Below are 20,232 nucleotides of genomic sequence, written 5' to 3'. Positions count from 1 at the left end.
GCACCCACCGCCACCACTAGCCGATCCCCCACGGGCCCGTCTTCCAACCCTGAAGCGGTAACCTCCTGACCTCTAGTGGCGAGCGCGAGGAACTGCATCTCCTGGCCCGAGCATGTCCTCCCTTTGTTCGTTCTCCAACCGAGAGAACCTCCCGATGCATGGACTCTGGCTGTCTTCGACGCAGACTCGTGCACTGCTTACCACCGTTTTGCTATCATGTGACGGCTGCAGAAACAGTCCTGAAACTGCAGCCCCACACACAATTTTTGTACTTTTGTCTGACCTACCCGAAGGTGTCCTTTTTAAGTCTTATTTGTTAATATTTATAATGACATATAATCCAAAGTAAATGGAAACGTTCATTGTGATCATATGGGCTTGGGAGACTCATCTTAATAGATTTGAATGGGTGAAGAGGAAAGAACGCGAGCCCAGCAACCAGGGCTTATTCTGCACATTGTCTCGTTTACTCTTCACCAAGAATCCATTTGAGGTAGGTGCCCATGTTACAGATGGGTAAAATATTTGTGCAGAATCACAGCTGGTTAATGACAGACCAGGATTCAACTTATGCCTCAAGACATTTTATGCCATGTTATCATCTACACATCCAACCAACAGCTGTGGAGTGTTAACTCCAAGGCCACCCACTGGTCTAGGCACCTGGGGCAGATTCATCAGCAAGACAGCTAATGAACAGTAAACATAACATGTTAAAAGATGACAAGGGAAAAAAAAGGCATAAAGGAATCCTGTGGGCAGGGGAGGCTGGGCTTAAATAGGGAGATGTGGTGGGCCTCCAGAGAAGGTGACTTTTGGGCTTAGACTTGGAGGAGGTCAAGGGAGGAGTTCTGGGGAGACTTGAAGTGCTCCAAGTGGAGGGAACAGCCAGTGCCCCTAGAGGTGGGGGCAGGCTTGGTGTGACAGGAACTGCAAGGAGAGCGATGTGGGTGGAGCAGGTTGGGGCGGGGAAACGAGGGTAGATGAGAGCATAGGGAACGGGGGACCGGATCAAGGACGACATTATAAAGTCTGTGGCTTTCACTCTGTGTGAGATGGGAGCAACCCTGGCTTACCTGTGAACAACCTGTGGTCTGCGGTAATCAGGCCCAGTTTGGAGGTCCCTCTGGTGGTGGTGTGCCTGTGGGTCCAGGGTTCGAGGTCAGTATCCAGAGCAGAGGTGGCTGGGTCCTAACGAGAAACAGCTGTAGCATGATTTTGGTCAGTGTTCTGGCCAACCTCCCTTAGCAACCGCCTCTGTGCTGGCCTAATTTTCCAGGCCTTCCGCCCATTCTCTGAAGTACCCAGTACCCTTCCAGTGCATTCCTTTTCTGCTTACGTTAACTAGAGTCGGATCCTGTTATTTTCAACAGAGAAACCTGCCTGGTGATCTGGTGCAGTCTGATCATCTAGGTCTCGAGCCTCACCTCTTTGTGAGGCCTGTCTTGACAACCTCAGTCACTTTCTCCCGCATCAGCCTGCTTTCTTTTCTTCACGGCACTTACCATCAAAATCACCTGGTGTATTTGCTCATTCCTTTCTCCCCTCACTAACCTTCATGAGAGTAAGGGCCACACCTGTCTTGTTTACCACAGTAACCCCAGACCAGGACTGAGCGTAGGGCAGGCCTCGAGTAAGTATTTGTTGAATGAATGGATGAAGCTGCCAATATGGACATTGTTTGAAAGGAGCCAAGTCCATGAGTCTGGAGCATGTGGTTATGAAGATGACGGGTCCAAGCCCAAGTGAATATGCACAGAACTCCTGTTAGCTCCAAAGACTTCTGGGGTACAGATGAGAAATGACCCCAAGTACCACAGAGTTCCCTGAGTAGGGAAAGGGAGAGAATGAGAGGAGGAAAGAGAGAGAAAGAGAGTGGGAGGGTGATCAAGATGGCAGAGTAAGAGGATGTAGAGCTCACCTCCCCCCCGCAAATCAAAAAATACATCTACATGTAGAACAATTCTCACCAAAAACTACGTGGAAACTGGCAGAAGGACTCCTCTACAACCAAGGCTGCAAGGAAGATTCCCCCATAATCCCATCCCAGGTAGGATGGGAAGAAAAGCACCGGGTCGAGACCTGTGCCCCCAGGAGGGAACTAAGAGGTACAGGGAGATCATACAGGTGGACATTCACCCTGGGGAGTGAGCAGGTTGAGAGACAGACTGGGCATTCTAGTCCTGCGGTCTTATACAGAGGAGGCAAGGCCCTTTGGCTGCCTGGAGAACAGCTGTGACACATAGAAAGGCTGGAGAAGCCTAGACTGCACTGGCGAGGAGTACGCAGTGCTGGCTTGCCACCAAACAGGGCGGAGAGAGGTCTGCCCTAGCAGCTGTCACCTTGCCACACTCTCTGACCCAAGCTGAGTGAACCCCCGGCCCCACTCACTCCACACCACAGCTTGGCGCTGAATCTAGGGCAGCCACATCCTGGGAAAAGACTCGATCTAGGGACACAGAGGTGACCCACGGGCCTGGGGTATGGTACAGGCTGAGTGACGGCCATTGCTGGTGCTTACTCAGCGCCACAGAAGTAGCCCAGACTTCTCAGGACAGTGCAGCCACTTCGATTCCTGCAACCACAATGCCATGATCCCCAAGCAAACGCTCCAGCCCCACCCACTCCGTGCCACAACCTTACATTAGAGCTGAGACCACCGCAATAGGGGAAAAGACAACCCTGATCTGGTTCTGAGCGTGACTGCAGATACCTACACAAGCAGCACATTGGACATCTCTAAGCACACAAACCCTGCTTATTTCAGCACTCCCCTCCTTCGGGGCAAAGGTTCCAGTGTGGGGAAAACCACACTTGAAGGGAACAGAGCCAGCTCCAGCCCGACCCTCAGGGCTTCCACTCCAGCAGCTTGGGAGCAGACCCCACCCAACAGGGCGGCTGTGGCCAGTGAGGAGACAGGAAGTCTCGCCTCACACCCTGCACAGTCTTTGGCTCCTCCAACGCCAGCCGTACCCCCCTATCAAGGTGGTAGTTGTCATCACATCCTGAGAAAAGTAGTGGGCTGGCATCCACATCAAGTTCAACCCACACACCAAAGATGGTAGGCGCACACAGTCTACACAGGGATGTTCCCACATAAAAACACCCCTTCAAGACCATAACAGATAACTGTTGCACCTAAATTCACAGACAGAGAAAGTTAAGTAAAATGAAAACGCAGAGGAACTACTCTCAACTCCAAGAGCAAGAGAAAACCCCTGAAGAAATAAATAATGAAAAAGAGATAATCAATAGACAATGAATTCCAAAAGTTGGTAATAAAAATGCTAACTGAATTAAGACAGTAGAGGTAAGCACAGATCATTCTACCAAGGAACTAGAAATTTAAAAGACCCAATCAAAAACTGATAATTCAATCTCCGAGATAAAAAGCACTCTAGAAGCAATGAATAGCAGACTAAATGACACAGAAGAATGCATAAGTGATCTGGAGGATAGAATAACAGAAATCACCCAATAAGAACAGAAGAAAGAAGAAGGGGGGGAGGGAGAGAGGGAGAAAACAACATACAAGATCTATGGAATATAAAATGTGCCAATATTCACATTATAGGGGTTCCAGAAAAAGAAGAGAGAAAGGGATCAAAAATGTACTTGAAGAAATTATGGCTGGAAACGTCCCAAACCTAAAGAGGGAAACATATCCAATTTCAGGAAGCAGAGAGTGCCAAACAAGATGAGCCCAAACCGGCCCACACCAAGACATATCATAATTAAAATGGCAAAATTAAAGATACAAAGAGAGAATTCTAAAGGCAGCAGGAGAAAAACAGAGAGTCATATACAAGGGAATCCCCACAAGGCTATCAGCTCATTTCTCTGGAGAAACTTTGCAGGGCAGAAGGAAGTGGCATAATACATTCAAAGCCCTAAAAGGGAAAATCCTGCAACCTAGGATACTCTATCCAGCAAGATTATCATTTAGAAGAGAAGAAAAGAATTTCTCCGACAAGCAGAAACTAAAAGAATTCAGCAATACTAAACCTACCTACCCTAAAAGAAAGGTTGAGGGCTTCCCTGGTGGCACAGTGGTTGAGAGTCCACCTGCCAATGCAGGGGACGCGGGTTTGTGCCCCGGTCCGGGAAGATCCCACATGCCACAGAGCAGCTGGGCCCGTGAGCCATGGCCGCTGAGCCTGTGCATCCGGAGCCTGTGCTCCGCAACGGGAGAGGCCACAACAGTGAGAGGCCCGCGTACCGCAAAAAAAAAAAAAAAAAAAGAAACGTTAAAGGGTCTACTCTAAATGGAAAAGAAGAATCTATAGGAAAGGGAAAATCCCAATAGGCAAGGCAGATATATAGTAAGGATTAAAGATCACTTAAATAAGCCAGTACTTAGACTTTTTTTTAATTTTAAAAAGCAACCACAATAAACAGTAAAGGGATAAGCACAAAGGTATAAAATATCAAAAACTCAAAATGTGGGGGAGAGGAGCAAAATATGTAGATCTTTTAGAATGTTTAAACTTAAATAATTATCAGTTTAAAACAATTAGATATAATTACGGGTCAATATGTATGAACCCCATGGTAACCACAAGTCAAAAACCTACAATAAGGGGCTTCCCTGGTGGCGCAGTGATTAAGAATCTTGCCTGTCAATGCAGGGGACACGGGTTCAAGCCCTGGTCTGGGAAGATCCCACATGCCATGGAGCAACTAAGCCCGTGCACCGCAACTACTGAGCCTGCACTCTAGAGCCTGCAAGCCACAACTACTGAAGCCTGTGCACCTAGAGCCCGTGCTCCGCACAAGAGAAGCCACCGCAATGAGAAGCCCGCACACTGCAATGAAGAGTAGCCCCGACTCGCTGCAACTAAGAGAAAGCCTGTGCATAGCAACAAAGACCCAATGCAGCCAAAAATAAGAATAAATAAATAAATAAATAATTTTTAAAAAAGAAAAAAAAATCTGCCTTCCAATGCAGGGGACGCTGGTTCTATCCCTGGTCAGGGAACTAAGATCCCACATGCCACAGGGCAACTAAGCCCGCACACCACAACTATTAAGCCCACACGCCGCAACTAGAGAAGCCCACGTGCAGCAACAAAAGATCCTGCGTGCCACAGTGAAGAGCCCACGTGCCACAACTAAGACCCAACGCAGCCAAATAAATTATAAAAAAAAAAAAGACAAAGTGAGGGGATGATAAAAGATATTTCATGCAAATAGAAACAACAAAAAAGCAGGGGTAGTGACACTCATGTCAGACAAAATAGACTTTAAAACAAAGGCTACGGACTTCCCTGGTGGCTCAGTGGTTAAGAATCCGCTTGCCAATGCAGGAGACATCGGTTCAAGCCCTGGTCTGGGAAGATCCCACGTGCTGTGGAGCAACTAAACCCATGCACCACAACTACTGAGCCTGCGCTCAAGAGCCCGTGAGCCACAACCACTGAGCTCACGTGCCACAACTACTAACACCCACGCACCTAGAGCCCATGCCCCGCAACGACAAGCCACCACAATGAGAAGCACGCACACCACAACGAAGAGTAGCCCCTGCTCGCCGCAACTAGAGAAAGCCCCCGTGCATCAACAAAGACCCAATGCAGCCAAAAAAATAAGTAAAATAAATTTTAAAAAATAAAAGAATAATTTTTAAAAAAAGGCTATAACAAAAGACAAAGAACAGCATTATATAATGAAAAAGGGATGAATACAAGAAGAGGATATTATACTCATTAACATATAGGTACCCAATACAGGAACACCTAACTATATAAAGCAAATACTAACAGACACAAAGGGAGAAATTGACAATAATAGTAGGAGATTTTAACACCCTACTGACATCAATGGACAGATCATGCAGACAAAAAACAAAATAAGGCAACAGAGGTCTTAAATGATACAACAGACCACTCTGAAAAACTTAGAGGAAAAACTTAGAGGAAAGCATTTCCTCTAAATTCAGGAACAAGACAACGATGCCCACTCTCACTGCTTCTTTTAGCGTAGTATTAGAAGTCTTAGCCACAGCAATCAGACAAGAAAAAGAAATAAAAGGTATCAAAGTTGTAAGGAAAGAGGCAAAACTGTCACTATTTGCACATGACATGATACTTTATATAAGGAACCCTAAAGTCTCCACCTAAAAATAAACTATTAGAATTAATAAATGAATTCAGCAAGGTTGCAAGATATAAGAGTAATATATAGAAATCTGTTGCGTTTCTACACACAAATAATGAAACATCAGAAAGGAAGTTTTTAAAAAATCTCACTTGAAATCACATCAAAAATAAATAAAATACCTAGGAATAAATTTAACCAAGGGTGTGAAAGATCTATACTCTGAAAACTATAAAACACTGATGAAAGAAATTGAAAATGATTCAAAGAAATGGAAATTTATCCTGTGCTCCTGTATTGGAAGAATTAATATAATTAAAATGACCATACTACCCAAAGCAATCTACAGATTTAATGCAATCCCCATCAAAATACCCATGACATTTTTCACAGAACTAGAACAAACAATCCTAAAATTTATATGGAACCACACAAGACCCCCAATTGCCAAAGCAATCCTGAGATAAAAGAACAAAACCGGAGACTTCAGACTATACTTACAAAGCTCCAGTAATCAAAGCATCATGGTATTGACACAAAAACAGACACAGTTCAATGGAGCAGAATAGAGAGGCCAGAAATAAACCCACATACCTACAGTCAATTAATCTACAATAAAGGAGGCAAGAATATATAATGGAGAAAGGACAGTTTCTTCAACAAGTGGTGCAGAGAAACCTGGAGAGCTGCATGTAAAACAATGATATTAGAACATTCTCCCATACCATATACAAAAATAAACTCAAAATGGTTTACAGACCTAAATGTAAGACCTGAAACTATAAGACTCCTAGAAGAGAACATGGGCAGAACTCTCTGACATAAATCGTAGCAATATTTTCTTGGATCAGTCTCCGACAGCAAAAGACATAAAAGCAAAAATAAACAAATGAGACCTAATTAAACTTAAAAATTTTTGCACAGCAAAGGAAACCATCATCAAAATGAAAAGACAATCTACAGAATGGGAGAAAATATTTTCAAATGATGCAACTGACAAGAGGTTATATCCAACATAAAGACAACTCATACAACTCAATATCAAAAAGAACAATCTGATCAAAACATGGGCAGAAGGTACTTCCCTGATGGGAAATAAAAACAACTAAAAAACTAAAAACAGATCCAGCAATTCCACTCCTGGGTATATATCCATAAAAAATGAAAACATTAATTCGAAAAGATCACCCCAATGTTCACAGCAGCACCATTTATAATAGCCAAGACATGGAAGCAACCCAAGTGTCCATCAATGGATGACTGGATTAAGAAGATGTGGTGTATATATATACACCGTATATATATGGAATATTACTCAGCCATAAAAAGAATAAAATACTGCCATTTGCAGCAACATGGATGGACCTAGAGAATATTATGCTTAGTGAAATAAGTCAGACAGAGAAAGGTAAATACTATAGGATATAACTTATATGTGGAATCTAAAAAATAATACAAATGGGGACTTCCCTGCAGTCCAGTGGTTAAGACTCCACACTTCCACTGCAAGGGGCGTGGGTTCGATCCCTAGTTAGGGAACTAAGATCCTACATGCTGTGTGGCGCAACAAAAAATAATGATAATAATACAAATGAATGTATATGCAAAACAGAAACAGACTCACAGAGAAAACTTGTGGTTACCAAGGGGGAGGGGGAAGGGGGAAGGACAAATTAGGAGTATGGGATTAACAGATACAAACTGCAATATATAAAATAAAGACGCAACAAGGATATACTGTACAGCTCAGGGAATTATAAGCATTATCTTGCAATAACCTATGATGGAATATAATCTGCAAAAATACTAAGGTACTATGCTGTACACCTGAAACAAACACAATATTGTAAATCAACTATACTTCAATTAAAAAACAGAAAAAGAAAAAAAGAGTGAAAGGAGGAAGAGAAAGAGAAAGGAAGAGGGCTAAGGGGGACTAAGGAGGAAAAGAAGGGAATGGTTGCAGAAATGGGCCTGGGAAGGGCCGAGAAAACAGGCAGGGGTGAGGAAGGCCAGCTCCACTGCATACTCAGAGCCCCAGGGGAGGTGGCACCCCAGGATGGGCAGAAGATATGGCTTTCCTTATTATCCAGTGGTGGGGGAGAGTGCTCCAGGCAGGGACTGAAGGGGGATCTAGAAACAAATCACACCAGGAGGGTCATGTCCCCACATCCATGGCCAGCAGCAATGGGCACAAGGAAGCAGACTCATGGCCCCGTGCAGCCAGGGTTGTAGTAAACATCCTGATCACTAAGATTCATTGGGGCATGAACAGGCAATGTGTTAGGCTCTTTATGGGACTGTTAGAACAGATCATCTCCTGGTCAGGAAAACTGTACAGAACAAGTCTGGAGATGGAGGTGGGGCACTGGTGGCAAAACTAACATAAGGCGCAGAGGCTGTGAAAGGTCCCTGGGATGCATGAGACAGGGACAGGTGACAGTTGGAACGTGGGCAGACGTGCTCTTCTGGGAGTGGGACCACCCTCCATGGACACTGAGGCCTGGTCAGGGCATTGTTTCCTCAAAAGGGCACCCTGGACAGCCCCCAAATCTCCAGGGTGCTCCAGCACCAGCAGAGGCTATGGTGGACTCTGCTCTCCCCCTAAATATTCCACCACACTAAAGGCAGCAACCCCACACATCTGCCCCTACAAGCACAAGAGGAGGGAAAAGGAGAAGGACTATTTGGGGGCAGGCAATTTGTTCCTGTGCGACTTCAATGTGAAGGGAATCCTTGGGACCTCCCTGGTGGTCCAGTGGTTAAGACTACACGCTTCCACTGAAGGGGGCTCAGGTTCGATCTCTGGTCAGGGAAGTAAGATCCCATATGCCGAGTGGCTCGGCCAAAAACAAAGGAGTCCTTAAGGACACGAAGAAAATAACTGACCAGACAGGAGGTGCCAGAATTGCAATATCAGCAGCAATAACACCCATATATAGAGTGCATATCTACACACAGCATATCTATATACTGCATATCTCAGTAAGATATGCTGACTGCTCTACATGTTATACTCATCTAATCCTCATAATTATATCTCAATCCCCATTTTACAGATGGGAAAACTGAGGAACAGTGGAGGATGCCCAAGGATAATTAAGGGGTAGAACTGGTATTTGAAGACTTGTAGCTCCACAGTCCATACCCTATTTCTATACTACACAGCTAGATGAGGGAGATGGTGTTGCCAGACCTGGTAGAAGACTCTCAGGTCCCACCAGGTCCCTTGCAAGTTAGGTCCCACTCACCACCAAACTCCAAAAACTAGCAGGGTCTCACTCTGCTGAGGAAGATTATCCAGGGCTCACCCTCATGGCCCTTGCTGTCAGTCTCGACTGAATGCAGCACTCATCTTTGCCCAATGGATTCCCATCTGCCACAAGCCCCAATTCCCCTCTGTGGGTTTCCTGGCCACAGCCAGGTGAGATCTCTTATCTGGAGAAGATGTGGAACTAACTGGGGAGCACTTGTGTGGCTTCCCAGGAGCTGTGAGCCAATGTGAATTTACTGCATTATGGGAAACAGAAAACTGAGAAACCAAGATCTCTCAAAGCCTCCTCTCCACTACTCTGCACTCTCCTCCATCCTACTGCCTCTCTCAGCACACTCACTTTCTCAGATGATTCAACAACACATAAATCATCCAAAATAGTAGCCTAGCACCAGGTTGGAGTGGCTTTCAACTTGGGTCTCCATAGGTACCAAAGAATGTTTTCTGACTCTTAGTTTAGCTTCTCTGGACAGAAACAACTTAGTCCAGGTTATGACTCACCTCCTTGGGTCAGAGAGCCCAAGGGTGAGGTCACAGGATAAAACCATGCCTGTGGGCAAGGCACACAGGGTCAAATGTGTCTTTCACAAGAAGTCCCTGAGCCAGTGGGAAATGAGGAAGGAGAGATGCCAGTGGGAAAGAAAGGAAGCCAAAGAGCAGTGCCAAAGTATCCTAGGACAGCAACCATTCAAACAGAAAAAGCTAGTATAAACAGCCAAGAGCAAACACTAAAAAAACAAGAAAATGACCTAAGTGATCAACAAAGAGGGAATAAATTCCATTATGGTCCATCTGAAGGCTAGAATATCACGCAGCTGTTCCCATTTTTAATTATGAACACAGGTATCATGGAAATGTGTGACAGAAAGTGAAGGGAACAAAGGATTAAAATTTAGTGCAGATGCAATCCTTTTCATTGTCAATGTTTTCACTGTGGTAAAACATACATAAAATCTATCATTTTAACTATTTATAAGTTTACAATTCAGTGCCATTAAGTATATTACGATGTAGTGCAACCATCAACACTATTTCCAGAACTTTTTCATCATCCCAAACGGAAACTCTGTATCCATTAAACAGTAACTTCCCATTTCCCCCTTACCCCAGCTCTTGGTATCCTCTATTTCACTTTCTGTCTCTGTGAAATTGCCTATTCTAGGTACCTCATATAATTGGCATCACATAATATTTGTCATTTTATGTCTGGTTTATTTCAGGATATTTCTAAGTTTCCTCCATGATGTATCATGTATGAGAACTTTGTTCCTTTTTATGGCTAAATAACATTACATTGTATTAATATATCACATTGTGGTTATCCATTCATCTTTTGATGAACACTTGGGTTGATTCCACCTTTTGGCTATTGTGAGTAATGCTGCTAGGAACACTTTTATTCAAATATCTGAGTCCAGTTTTCAATTCTTTTGGGTATATACCTTAAGAGAATTGTTAAAACATATGGTAAAGCTACGTTTAACTTTTTGAGGAATCAAAAACTTTTCCATATAGCAGCTACAACATAATACACTTCTACCAGCAATGCAGAAGGGTTCCATTTTCTCCACATCTTCACCAAAACTTCTTGTTTTCTGTTATCATAATAGCCATCCTAACGGGTGTGGAGTGGTATCTCATTGCAGTTTTTTGTTTTTGTTTTTGTTTTTTTTGTGGTACGCGGGCCTCTTACTGTTGTGGCCTCTCCCATTGCGGAGCACAGGCTCCGGACGTGCAGGCTCAGCGGCCATGGCTCACGGGCCCAGCCGCTCCACGGCATGTGGGATCTTCCTGGACCGGGGCACGAACCAGTGTCCCCTGCATCGGCAGGCAGACTCTCAACCACTGCGCCACCAGGGAAGCCCCTCATTGCAGTTTTGATTTGCATTTCCCTCATGACTGGTTATGTTGAGTGAGCATCTTTTCATCTGCTTATTGGTCATTTGTATACCTTCTTTGGAGAAATGTCCATTCAACTCCTTGGCTCATTTCTGAATTGAGTTGTTTTTCTGTTGAGTTGTAGAGGTTCTTTATATGTTCTGGATATCGATCCTTTATCAGATATATTATTTACAAATAGTTTCTCTCATTCCATTAATTGTTTTTTTACTCTCTTGATAGTGTCCTTCGATGTGCAAAAGTTCTTATTTTGATGAAGAGCAATTTATTTTTTCTTTTGTTCCTGTACTTTTGCTGTCATATCTAAGATATCATTGCCAAATTCAATGTCATGGTTTTCGCCTATGTTTTCTTCTAAGAGTTTTATAGTTTTAGCTCTTAAGTTTATGATTTTCATTCGTTTTGGATTAATTTCTCTGTATAATATGTGGTAAAGTTCCAACTTCATTCTTTTGCATGGGGATATCCAGTTTTCCCAGCAACATTTGTTGAAAAGATTGTCCTTTTCCCACTGAACTGTCTGGCACCCTTTTTGAAAACCAACTGACCATACCTGTGAAGGCTTATTTCTGGGCTCTCTATTCTATTCCATGGGTCTATATAGGGCTGTCCTTATGCCAGCAGCATAGTGTTTTGATTACTGTAGCTTTGTATTAAATTTTGAAATCAGGGATTCTTGATTTCTCCAAGTTTTTCTTCTTTTTCAGAATTGTTATGGCTATTCCGAGTCCCTTGAGATTCCATATGGATTTTAGAATGGGTTTTTCTACTTATACAGAAAAAAAAAGAAGACACTGGAATATTAACAGGGATTGGATTGTATCTGGAAATCACCTTGGATAATATTGACTCTGTAACATTAAGTCTTCCAATCCATGAAAAGGAGATGTCTTCCATTTATTTGTCTTCAATTTCTTTCAGCAATATTTATAGTTTTCAATGTACAAGTCTTTCACACTTTTTTTTTTTTTTGTCTGCGTTGGGTCTTCGTTGCTGTGCATGGGCTTTCTCTAGTTGCGGCGAGCGGGGGCTACTCTTGGGGGCTACTCTTTGTTGCGGTGCATGGGCTTCTCATTGAGGTGGCTGCTTTTGTTAAGGAGCACAGGCTCTAGGCACGTGAGCTTCAGTAATTGCAGCATGTAGGCTCAGTAGTTGCGGCACGCTGGCTCTAGGGCTCAAGGGCTCTAGAGCACAGGCTCAGTAGTTGTGGCTCATGGACTTAGTTGCTCTGCGGTATGTGGGAGCTTCCCAGACCAGGGATCGAACCCATGTCCCCTGCATTGGCAGGCAGATTCTTAAACACTGGCCACCAGGGAAGTCCCTCACACTCTTCTTAAACTTATTCCTAAGTACTTGATTCTCTTTTATGCAATTGTAAGTAGAACTGTCTTCTTAATTTCCTTGTCAGATTGTTCATTGCTACTTTATAGGAATGCAACTTATTTTTGTATGTTGATTTTGTAACATGCAGCTTTGGTGAATTGGTTTATTAGCTCTCACAATTTTTTTGTGGAATTTTTAGGGCTTTCCAATATAAGATCATGTCATCTGCCATTGTAAATCAACTTTTTATACTCCAATAAAAATTTTTTTAAAAAGATCATGTCATCTGTACACAGAGGTAATTTTATTTCTCCTTTCCAAATTAGATGCCTTTTATTTCATTTTTCTTGACTAACTGCTCTGGCTAAAACTTCCAATACACTTGTCTTCCAGTGTTGAACAGAAATGGCAAAAAAACAGGGACTTCCCTGGTGGTCCAGTGGTTAAGACTTTGCCTTCCAGTGCAGGGGGTGCGGGTTCAATCCCTGGTCTGGGAACTAAGATTTCCACATGCCACGTGGCTTTAAAAAAAAAAAAAAAAAAAAAAAAGGAAGAAATAAATAAATGGCAAAAAAGGGCATCCTTGTCTTGTTCCTGACCTCAGGGGAAAAGTTTTTAGTCTTTCACCTTTGCTCTTATTATGTTGTAGTTTCCTTCCATTCCTATTTTACTGATTTTTTTCTTTTTTATCATTAAAGAGTGTTAAATGTTGTCAACTGCTTTGTCTCCATCAACCGAAGGTATTTTTCTTTCATCCTGTGAGTGTGGAGTATTATACTGATTGATTTTCTTTGTGATTTTTTAAATAGAAGTATAGTTGATGTACAATATTATATATTTTACAAGTGTATAATATTGTGATTCACAAATTTTAAAGGTTATGCTCCATTTATAGTTATAAAATATTGGCTATATTCCCTGTGTTGTATGATATATCCTTGTAAGTTATTTTATACATAATGGTTTGTACCTCTTAATCCCCTGCCCCTATATTGCCTTTCCTGCTTTCCCTCTCCCCACTGGTAACCACTAATTTGTTCTCTGTATCTGTGAGTCTCTTTTTCTTTTTTTTTTTTAATTTACTTATTTTTGGCTGCATTGGGTCTTCATTGTTGTGTGTGGGCTTTCTCTAGTTGCAGCAAGTGGGGGATACTCTTCGTCACAGTGTGCAGGCTTCTCATTGCAGTGGGTTCTCTTGTTGTGGAGCATGGGATCTAGCTACACGGGCTTCAGTAGTTGAGGCTCACAGGCTCTAGAGCGCAGGCTCCGTAGTTGCGCATGGGTTTAGTTGCTCCGCAGCATGTGGGATCTTCCCAGACTGGGGCTCAAACCCATGTCCCCTGCACTGGCAGGTGGATTCTTAACTACTGCGCCACCAGGGAAGCCCTGTGTTTTTGTTATATTCACTAGTTTGTTGTATTTTTTAGATTCCACAGATAAGTGATATCATACAATATTTGTCTTTCTCTGACTTACTTCATTTGGCATAATACCCTCCAAGTCCATCCATGTTGTTGCAAGTGGCAAAATTATATTCTTTTCTATGGCTGAGTAGTATTCCATTGCGTGTGTGTGCGTGTGTGTACCACATTTTCTTTATCCATCATCTGCTGATGGACATTTAGGATACCTCCATATCTTGGCATTTGTAAATAATACTCCTATGAACATAAGGGTTTCAAATTAGTGTTTTTGCTTCTTTCGGATATATACCCAGGAGTAGAATTGCTGGATAATATGGTAATTCTACTTTTAGCTTTTTGAGAAACCTCCATACCATTTTCCACAGTGGCTGCACCAATTTACATTTCCAACTACAGTTTAAGAGGGTTCCCTTTTCTCAAAATCGTCTCCAACACTTGTGTTCTTTTGATGATAGCCATTCTGACAGATGTAAGGTGATGTCTCATTGTGGTTTTGACTTGCATTTCCCTGATGATTAGCACGTTGAGCATCTTTTCATGTGCCTGTTGGCCATATGCATACCCTCTTTGGAAAAACACTGATTCGGGTCTTCTGACCATTTTTTAATTGGGTTATTTGGGGTTTTGTATATAACTGATTTTCATGTGCTGAGCCATCTTTGTATTCCAGGAAAAAACCTAACTTGTCATGATGTATAATCCGTTTAATGTGAGGCTCAAATTAGTATGCTAGTATTTTCCTAAGGATTATTACATCAATATTCATAAGAAATATTATCTGTAGTTTTTAGTTTCTTTGTCTGGATTTGGTACCAGAGTCATACTGTCCTCATAGAATGAATTAGGAAGTATTCCCTCCCCTTCAATTTTATGGAAGAGTTTGAGAAAGACTAGTGTTAATTCTTCTTTAAATCTTTGGTAAAATATACCAGTGAAACAATGTGGTCCAGGGCTTTTGTTGTTGTTGTTAGGAAATTTTTAATTACTGATTCAATTTCCTTACAAGTTGTAAGTCTGTTCAGATTTTCTATTTTTTCATGAATCAGCCATGGTAGGTTGTATGTTTCTAAGAATTTATCCATTTCATCTAGATTATCCAAGTTGATGGTGTACAGTTGTCCACAGTACCCTCATAGTCCTTTTTATTTCTGTAAAATTGGTAATGTCCTCCTTCATTTCTGATTTTAGTTATTAGAGTCTTCTTTTTCTTAGTCAATGTAGGTAAAGGTTTGTCAATTTTTTAAATCTTTTTGAAGAAGCAATTCATGGTGTCATCTTTTTTTTTTAACGTATGCATTTACAGCGATAAATTCCCTTCATAGCACTGCAGTTCCTTCATTTCTTACATTTTGGTATGTTGTCTTTTCATTTTCATTCATCTCAAGGTGTATTCTATTTTCCCTTGTGATTTCTTCTTTGACCCATTGGTTGCATAATAGTGTTAAAATCCACATGCTTGTGAATTTTCCAGTTTTCCTTCTGTTATTGATTTCTAGTTTCATTCCATTGTGCTTGAAGGTTATTGGTATGATTGAAATCTTGTTAAATTTCTTAAGGCTTTGTTACCTAATATATGGTCTATCCCATGAGTTCCATATGTACTTTAGAAGAATGTGTATTCTCCTGTGGTTAGTTGGTTAGGTCTAATTGCTTTATAGTGTTGTTCCAATTCTCTATTTCCTTATTGATCTTCCTGGTTCTACTATCTATTACTGAAAGGGGGTATTGAAGTCTCCATCTATTACTGTAGAACTGTCTATTTCCCATCAATTCTGTCAATTTTTGCTTCATATATTTTGGGGCTCATTTGTTAGGTGCATGTGTTTATAAATGTTATATCTTCTAGTTATATTGAAACTTTTATGAACATATAATGTCCTTTGTCTCTTGTAATCTTTTTATATTTAAGTTCTATTTATTCTGACAATAATGTAGCCATCCCAATTCTCTTATGGTTACTATCTGCAGGGATTATCTTTTTCCATCCTTTTATTTTATTTTCATTCTCTTTTGTGTCCTTATACCTGAAGTGAGTCTTCTATAGGTGGCGCATATATAGGTCCTACTGGATTTTTTAATCCAATCTGTCAATCTCTGCCTTTTAACAGAAGAGTTAAATCCACTTTCATTTATGGGAATTCCCTGGCAGTCCAGTGGTTACGACTCTGCACTTTCACTGCAGAGGGCCTGAGTTCAACCCCTGGTCAGGGAACTAAGATTCCACAAGCTGTGCAGTGCAACAAAAAAAAGAAAGAAGAATCCACATATATTTAACATGATTATTGATACAGGATTTACTTCTATTTGCTTTCTATATATCTTCTATGGTTTTCGTTCCTCAATTTCACCATTACTGCTTTTTCAAATGTATATGTAATCTTTTGTAGTGTACCATTTTGATTCCCTTCTTTCCTTTCCTATATATTTTTAAGTTATTTTTATAGTGGTTACCTTGAGGGTTACTAACAACCTACTTTGAATAACACCAACTTAGTTTCAGAAATACACATTTTAATCAAAAACCTGTCCCTCCGCTTTATACTGTTTTTGGTACAGATGACATCTCTTGTACATTGAATGCCCATTTGCATGTATTCATAATTATTGTTTTATGTTTTTGCCTATTAAATCATATAAAAGGAAGAGAAGTTACAAACCATATCTAAAGTACAATAGCACTAACTTTTATATTTACCTACTAGTTACCTTTTCCAGTGTTCTTTATTTTCTTGTGTGGCTGTGAATTACCGTCCTTTCACTTCAGCCTGAAGACCTCCCTTTAGCTCTTCCTGTAGGGCAGGTCTACTGGTGATAAATTCCCTGTTTTTGTTTATCTAGGAATGTCTTAATTTCTCCTTCCTTCTTGAAGAACAGTTTTGCCAGAGATAGATTTCTTGCTTGACAGTTTTTTCTTTCAGGACTTTAAATATGTCATCCCATTGACTTCTTGCCTCTACGGTTCCTAAAGAAAAATCAGCTGCTAATCTTACTGAGGATCCCTTACACTGATGAATCAGTTCTCTCTTCCTATTTCAAATTCTCTTGGTCTTCGGATTTCAGCAATTTGATCTCTTGGGGTTTATCCTGCTTGGAGTTCACTGAGCTTCTTGCACATGTATATTCATGTCTTTCCTCAGATTTGTAAAGCTTGAGGCCATTATTTCTTCAAATGATTTTTCTGGCCCTTTCCCTTTTTCCTCTTCTTCTGGGATTCCAATACACATATGTTGGTATGTCTGATGGTATCCCACATGTCCCTCAAGCTCTACTAATTTTTCTTCATTCTTTTTTCTATACGCTCCTAAGACTGAATTTTTTTTAATATATAAATTTATTTTTTTATGGCTGCATTGGGTCTTCGTTGCTGCACACGGGCTTTCTCTAGTTGCGGCGAGTGGGGCTACTCTTCGTTGCTGTGTGCAGGCTTCTCATTGCAGTGGCTTCTCTTGTTGCAAAGCACGGGCTCTAGGTGCGCAGGCTTCAGTAGTTGTACTACGCGGGCTTAGTAGTTGTGGTACACAGGCTTAGCTGCTCCACAGCGTGTGGGATCTTCCCGGGCCAGGGCTCGAACCCATGTCCCCTGCATTGGTAGATAGATTCTTAACCACTGCACCACCAGGGAAGTAAAGACTAAATAATTTTAATTGCCTTATCTTCAAAAGTTCATTGTTTCTTCTGCCTGCTCAAACCTTCTGTTGAACCCCTCCAGTGTATCAGTTCTTGTACTTACGCTATTGGTGTCATATTTATTACAGCTACACGCTATTAACCCCAAAGTACGTTACAATTTTTGCTTTCAACAGTCATATGCTCTCTTAAAGAAGTAGTATTTCTATATTACTCTTTTAAACACTCACTCCTTAAATATCTTCACTTCTGATATCATCTCCTCTCAGCCTGAAGAACTTTATTCAGCATTCCCTACTGTTAAAATCTGCTCCCAAATAATTTTTAGTTTTCTTTTATCTGAAAATATCTTTATTTCACTCTCATTCTTGACAGATGTTTTCAGCAGTATAGAATTCTGGGCTGGCTTTTTTCTTCTTTGAGCACTTTAATATTGCTGTTCTCTGGCTTCTGTTATTTCGAATGAAAAGTCAGTGATTTGAAGTGATACTCGCTTGTATATGATTTGTCCATTTGTCAACATACGTGCATGCTGTTTTCAATGTTTATCGATTTTTCAGCAGTGTGATTATAATGTGAGCAAGTATTCATTTTCTTTGTATTTTTCTTATTTTCACTGGACTTGTTATATATTTGTCTTCCACAAAATGTGAAAAAAATTTAGTCATTCTTTGCATACTTTTCCCATCCCATTTTTTTCTTTTTTCTTCTTTTTTTTTGGCCACACCATGCAGCCCGTGGGATTTTAGTTCCCCGACCAGGAAACAAACCTTGGCCCTTGGCGGTGAGAACGCACAGTCCAAACCACTGGACAACCAAGGAATTCTCTCCCATCCCATTTTTTTCTCTTCTCTCCTTCTGGAACTACATTTACACATATGCGAGACCTTTTGATGTGTATACTATCTCACAGGTTCCCCTGAGGCTGTACTCTTTTTTTTTTAATCTTTTGCTTTCTACTGAGTTAACTTCAGGTTCACGAATCCTTCTGTTATTTTCCTTATTCTGCTGTGAAGCCCATCCAGTGAATTTTTATTTCAGATATTGTATTTTTTAACTTTCTTTTTTTTTTTTTTGGCTGCACTGTGCAGCTTGTGGGATCTTAGTTCCCTGACCAGGAATTGAACCTGGGCCCCAGGCAGTGGAAGCGCTGATTCCTAACTACTGGACCACCAGGGAATTCCCTTTTAACTTTTATTTTTTCCCAAGACACTGTATTTTTTATAGTTCCAAAACGTCCACTTGGTTCTTTATTATAATTACAGTATTTCTACTGAAATTTCCCCTTTTAATTTGCACATATTTTCCCTTTCATCCTTGAACACAGTTACACTAGAAGCTTTAAAATTCTTATCTGCTATGGTGGAAGAACAACAGTAAGACTTTGCTAATTTACTTATCTGGGTCTTCTCAGGGATAATCTCTATTGATTTTCTCTTGAGTATGGGTCACGTTTACCTGTTTTTTCACGTGCTGAGTAGTTTTGGATTGTATCCATGTTATTATAAAGAATGGGACTCTAGATTGTCATGTTCCTCTGAAGACTATTAATTTTTATCAGGCAGTTACCCAACTGAAATCAAATTGCAAATTGTCTCACTAGCAATGGGTGGCAGCCGAAATGTCAGTTCAGTCAGCAAAGAGACTTTTAAATGAGAAAATTATTGGGCTTTTTTTTTTTTTTGCAGTACGCGGGCCTCTCACTGCTGTGGCCTCTCCCGTTGCGGAGCACAGGCTCCGGATGCGCAGGCTCAGCGGCCATGGCTCACGGGCCCAGCCGCTCCGCGGCATGTGGGATCTTCCCGGACCAGGGCACAAACCCACGTCCCCTCCATCGGCAGGCGGACTCTCAACCACTGCGCCACCAGGGAAGCCCTGGGCATATTTTTAAAAGCTGACTTTAACATTTCAAGCACAACATAATATAATCTGCAGAACAATTCTGTGAATTCCTCAGAAGATTCATTTCCAAATGTCAACACTGCCGAGAATTTTCCAGCCACACAAAAAAAACACCTAATACAAGTTCCCAAATCTCAAAATTAAGTCTTACTGAGCTTTCAACCTCTCCCTGAGAGAAGACTTGGGAGCACAACTGCTCTTGTCCTCTCCTGCTTTCTTTTGGATTAAATAAATAATTTTTAGAATTCCATCTTTGTTATCTACTGACTTTTAGCTATACCTCTTTGCATTATTTCTATATAGTGCTTGCCCTAAGTATTACCATATATATTCTCAACCTCTCAAGGTCTGAGAATTCATATTGTATCACTTCAAGTAAAATACAAGAAATTTACAATAAAATGTATCCATTTACCATCCCTTGGCTGCCTCTTAATGCTATAGTTACCATATGTATGATGCGCCCACATAATCAATCCCACAATATAGTTATAATTTTGCTTTAAACACTTGTAAGATTTTCAAAGAAAGTGAGAAATAAGTCTTTTATAACGTACCTTCATATTACCATTTCAAGTGTTCTTCCATTCCTTCTTGAAGATCTATTAGGACCATCCATCTCTTCTATTTTGCCACAGAAGAAAAACTTTTGGTGCTATTTACATTTCATCACTCCAGAACTTTCAG

The 20,232-nt window shown here is 41.2% G+C and overlaps 1 long non-coding RNA gene across 4 annotated transcripts in view; it reads right to left on the bottom strand.

Moving 5' to 3' along the window:
- The window catches only part of LOC132511789 (uncharacterized), a 26,128-nt gene extending 5,896 nt beyond the window's left edge, over positions 1-20,232 (bottom strand). For 3 of the 4 annotated variants that reach the window (XR_009537741.1, XR_009537744.1, XR_009537743.1), the window contains exons 1-2: positions 1,077-2,113; positions 71-245 (exon numbers count right to left, since the gene is read on the bottom strand). This is a non-coding gene — a long non-coding RNA (uncharacterized LOC132511789). Of the gene's footprint in view, positions 1-70; positions 246-1,076; positions 2,114-20,102 lie in introns of those variants that run through there. The other variant, XR_009537742.1, reaches the window with a different exon arrangement.

The sequence above is a fragment of the Lagenorhynchus albirostris genome, chromosome 20 (genome assembly GCF_949774975.1).
Source record: "Lagenorhynchus albirostris chromosome 20, mLagAlb1.1, whole genome shotgun sequence".
In the NCBI taxonomy this organism is placed as follows: domain Eukaryota; kingdom Metazoa; phylum Chordata; class Mammalia; order Artiodactyla; family Delphinidae; genus Lagenorhynchus; species Lagenorhynchus albirostris.
The sequence above is the reverse complement of the archived record's forward strand: the minus strand, read 5'-3'. Positions and strand labels throughout refer to the sequence as shown.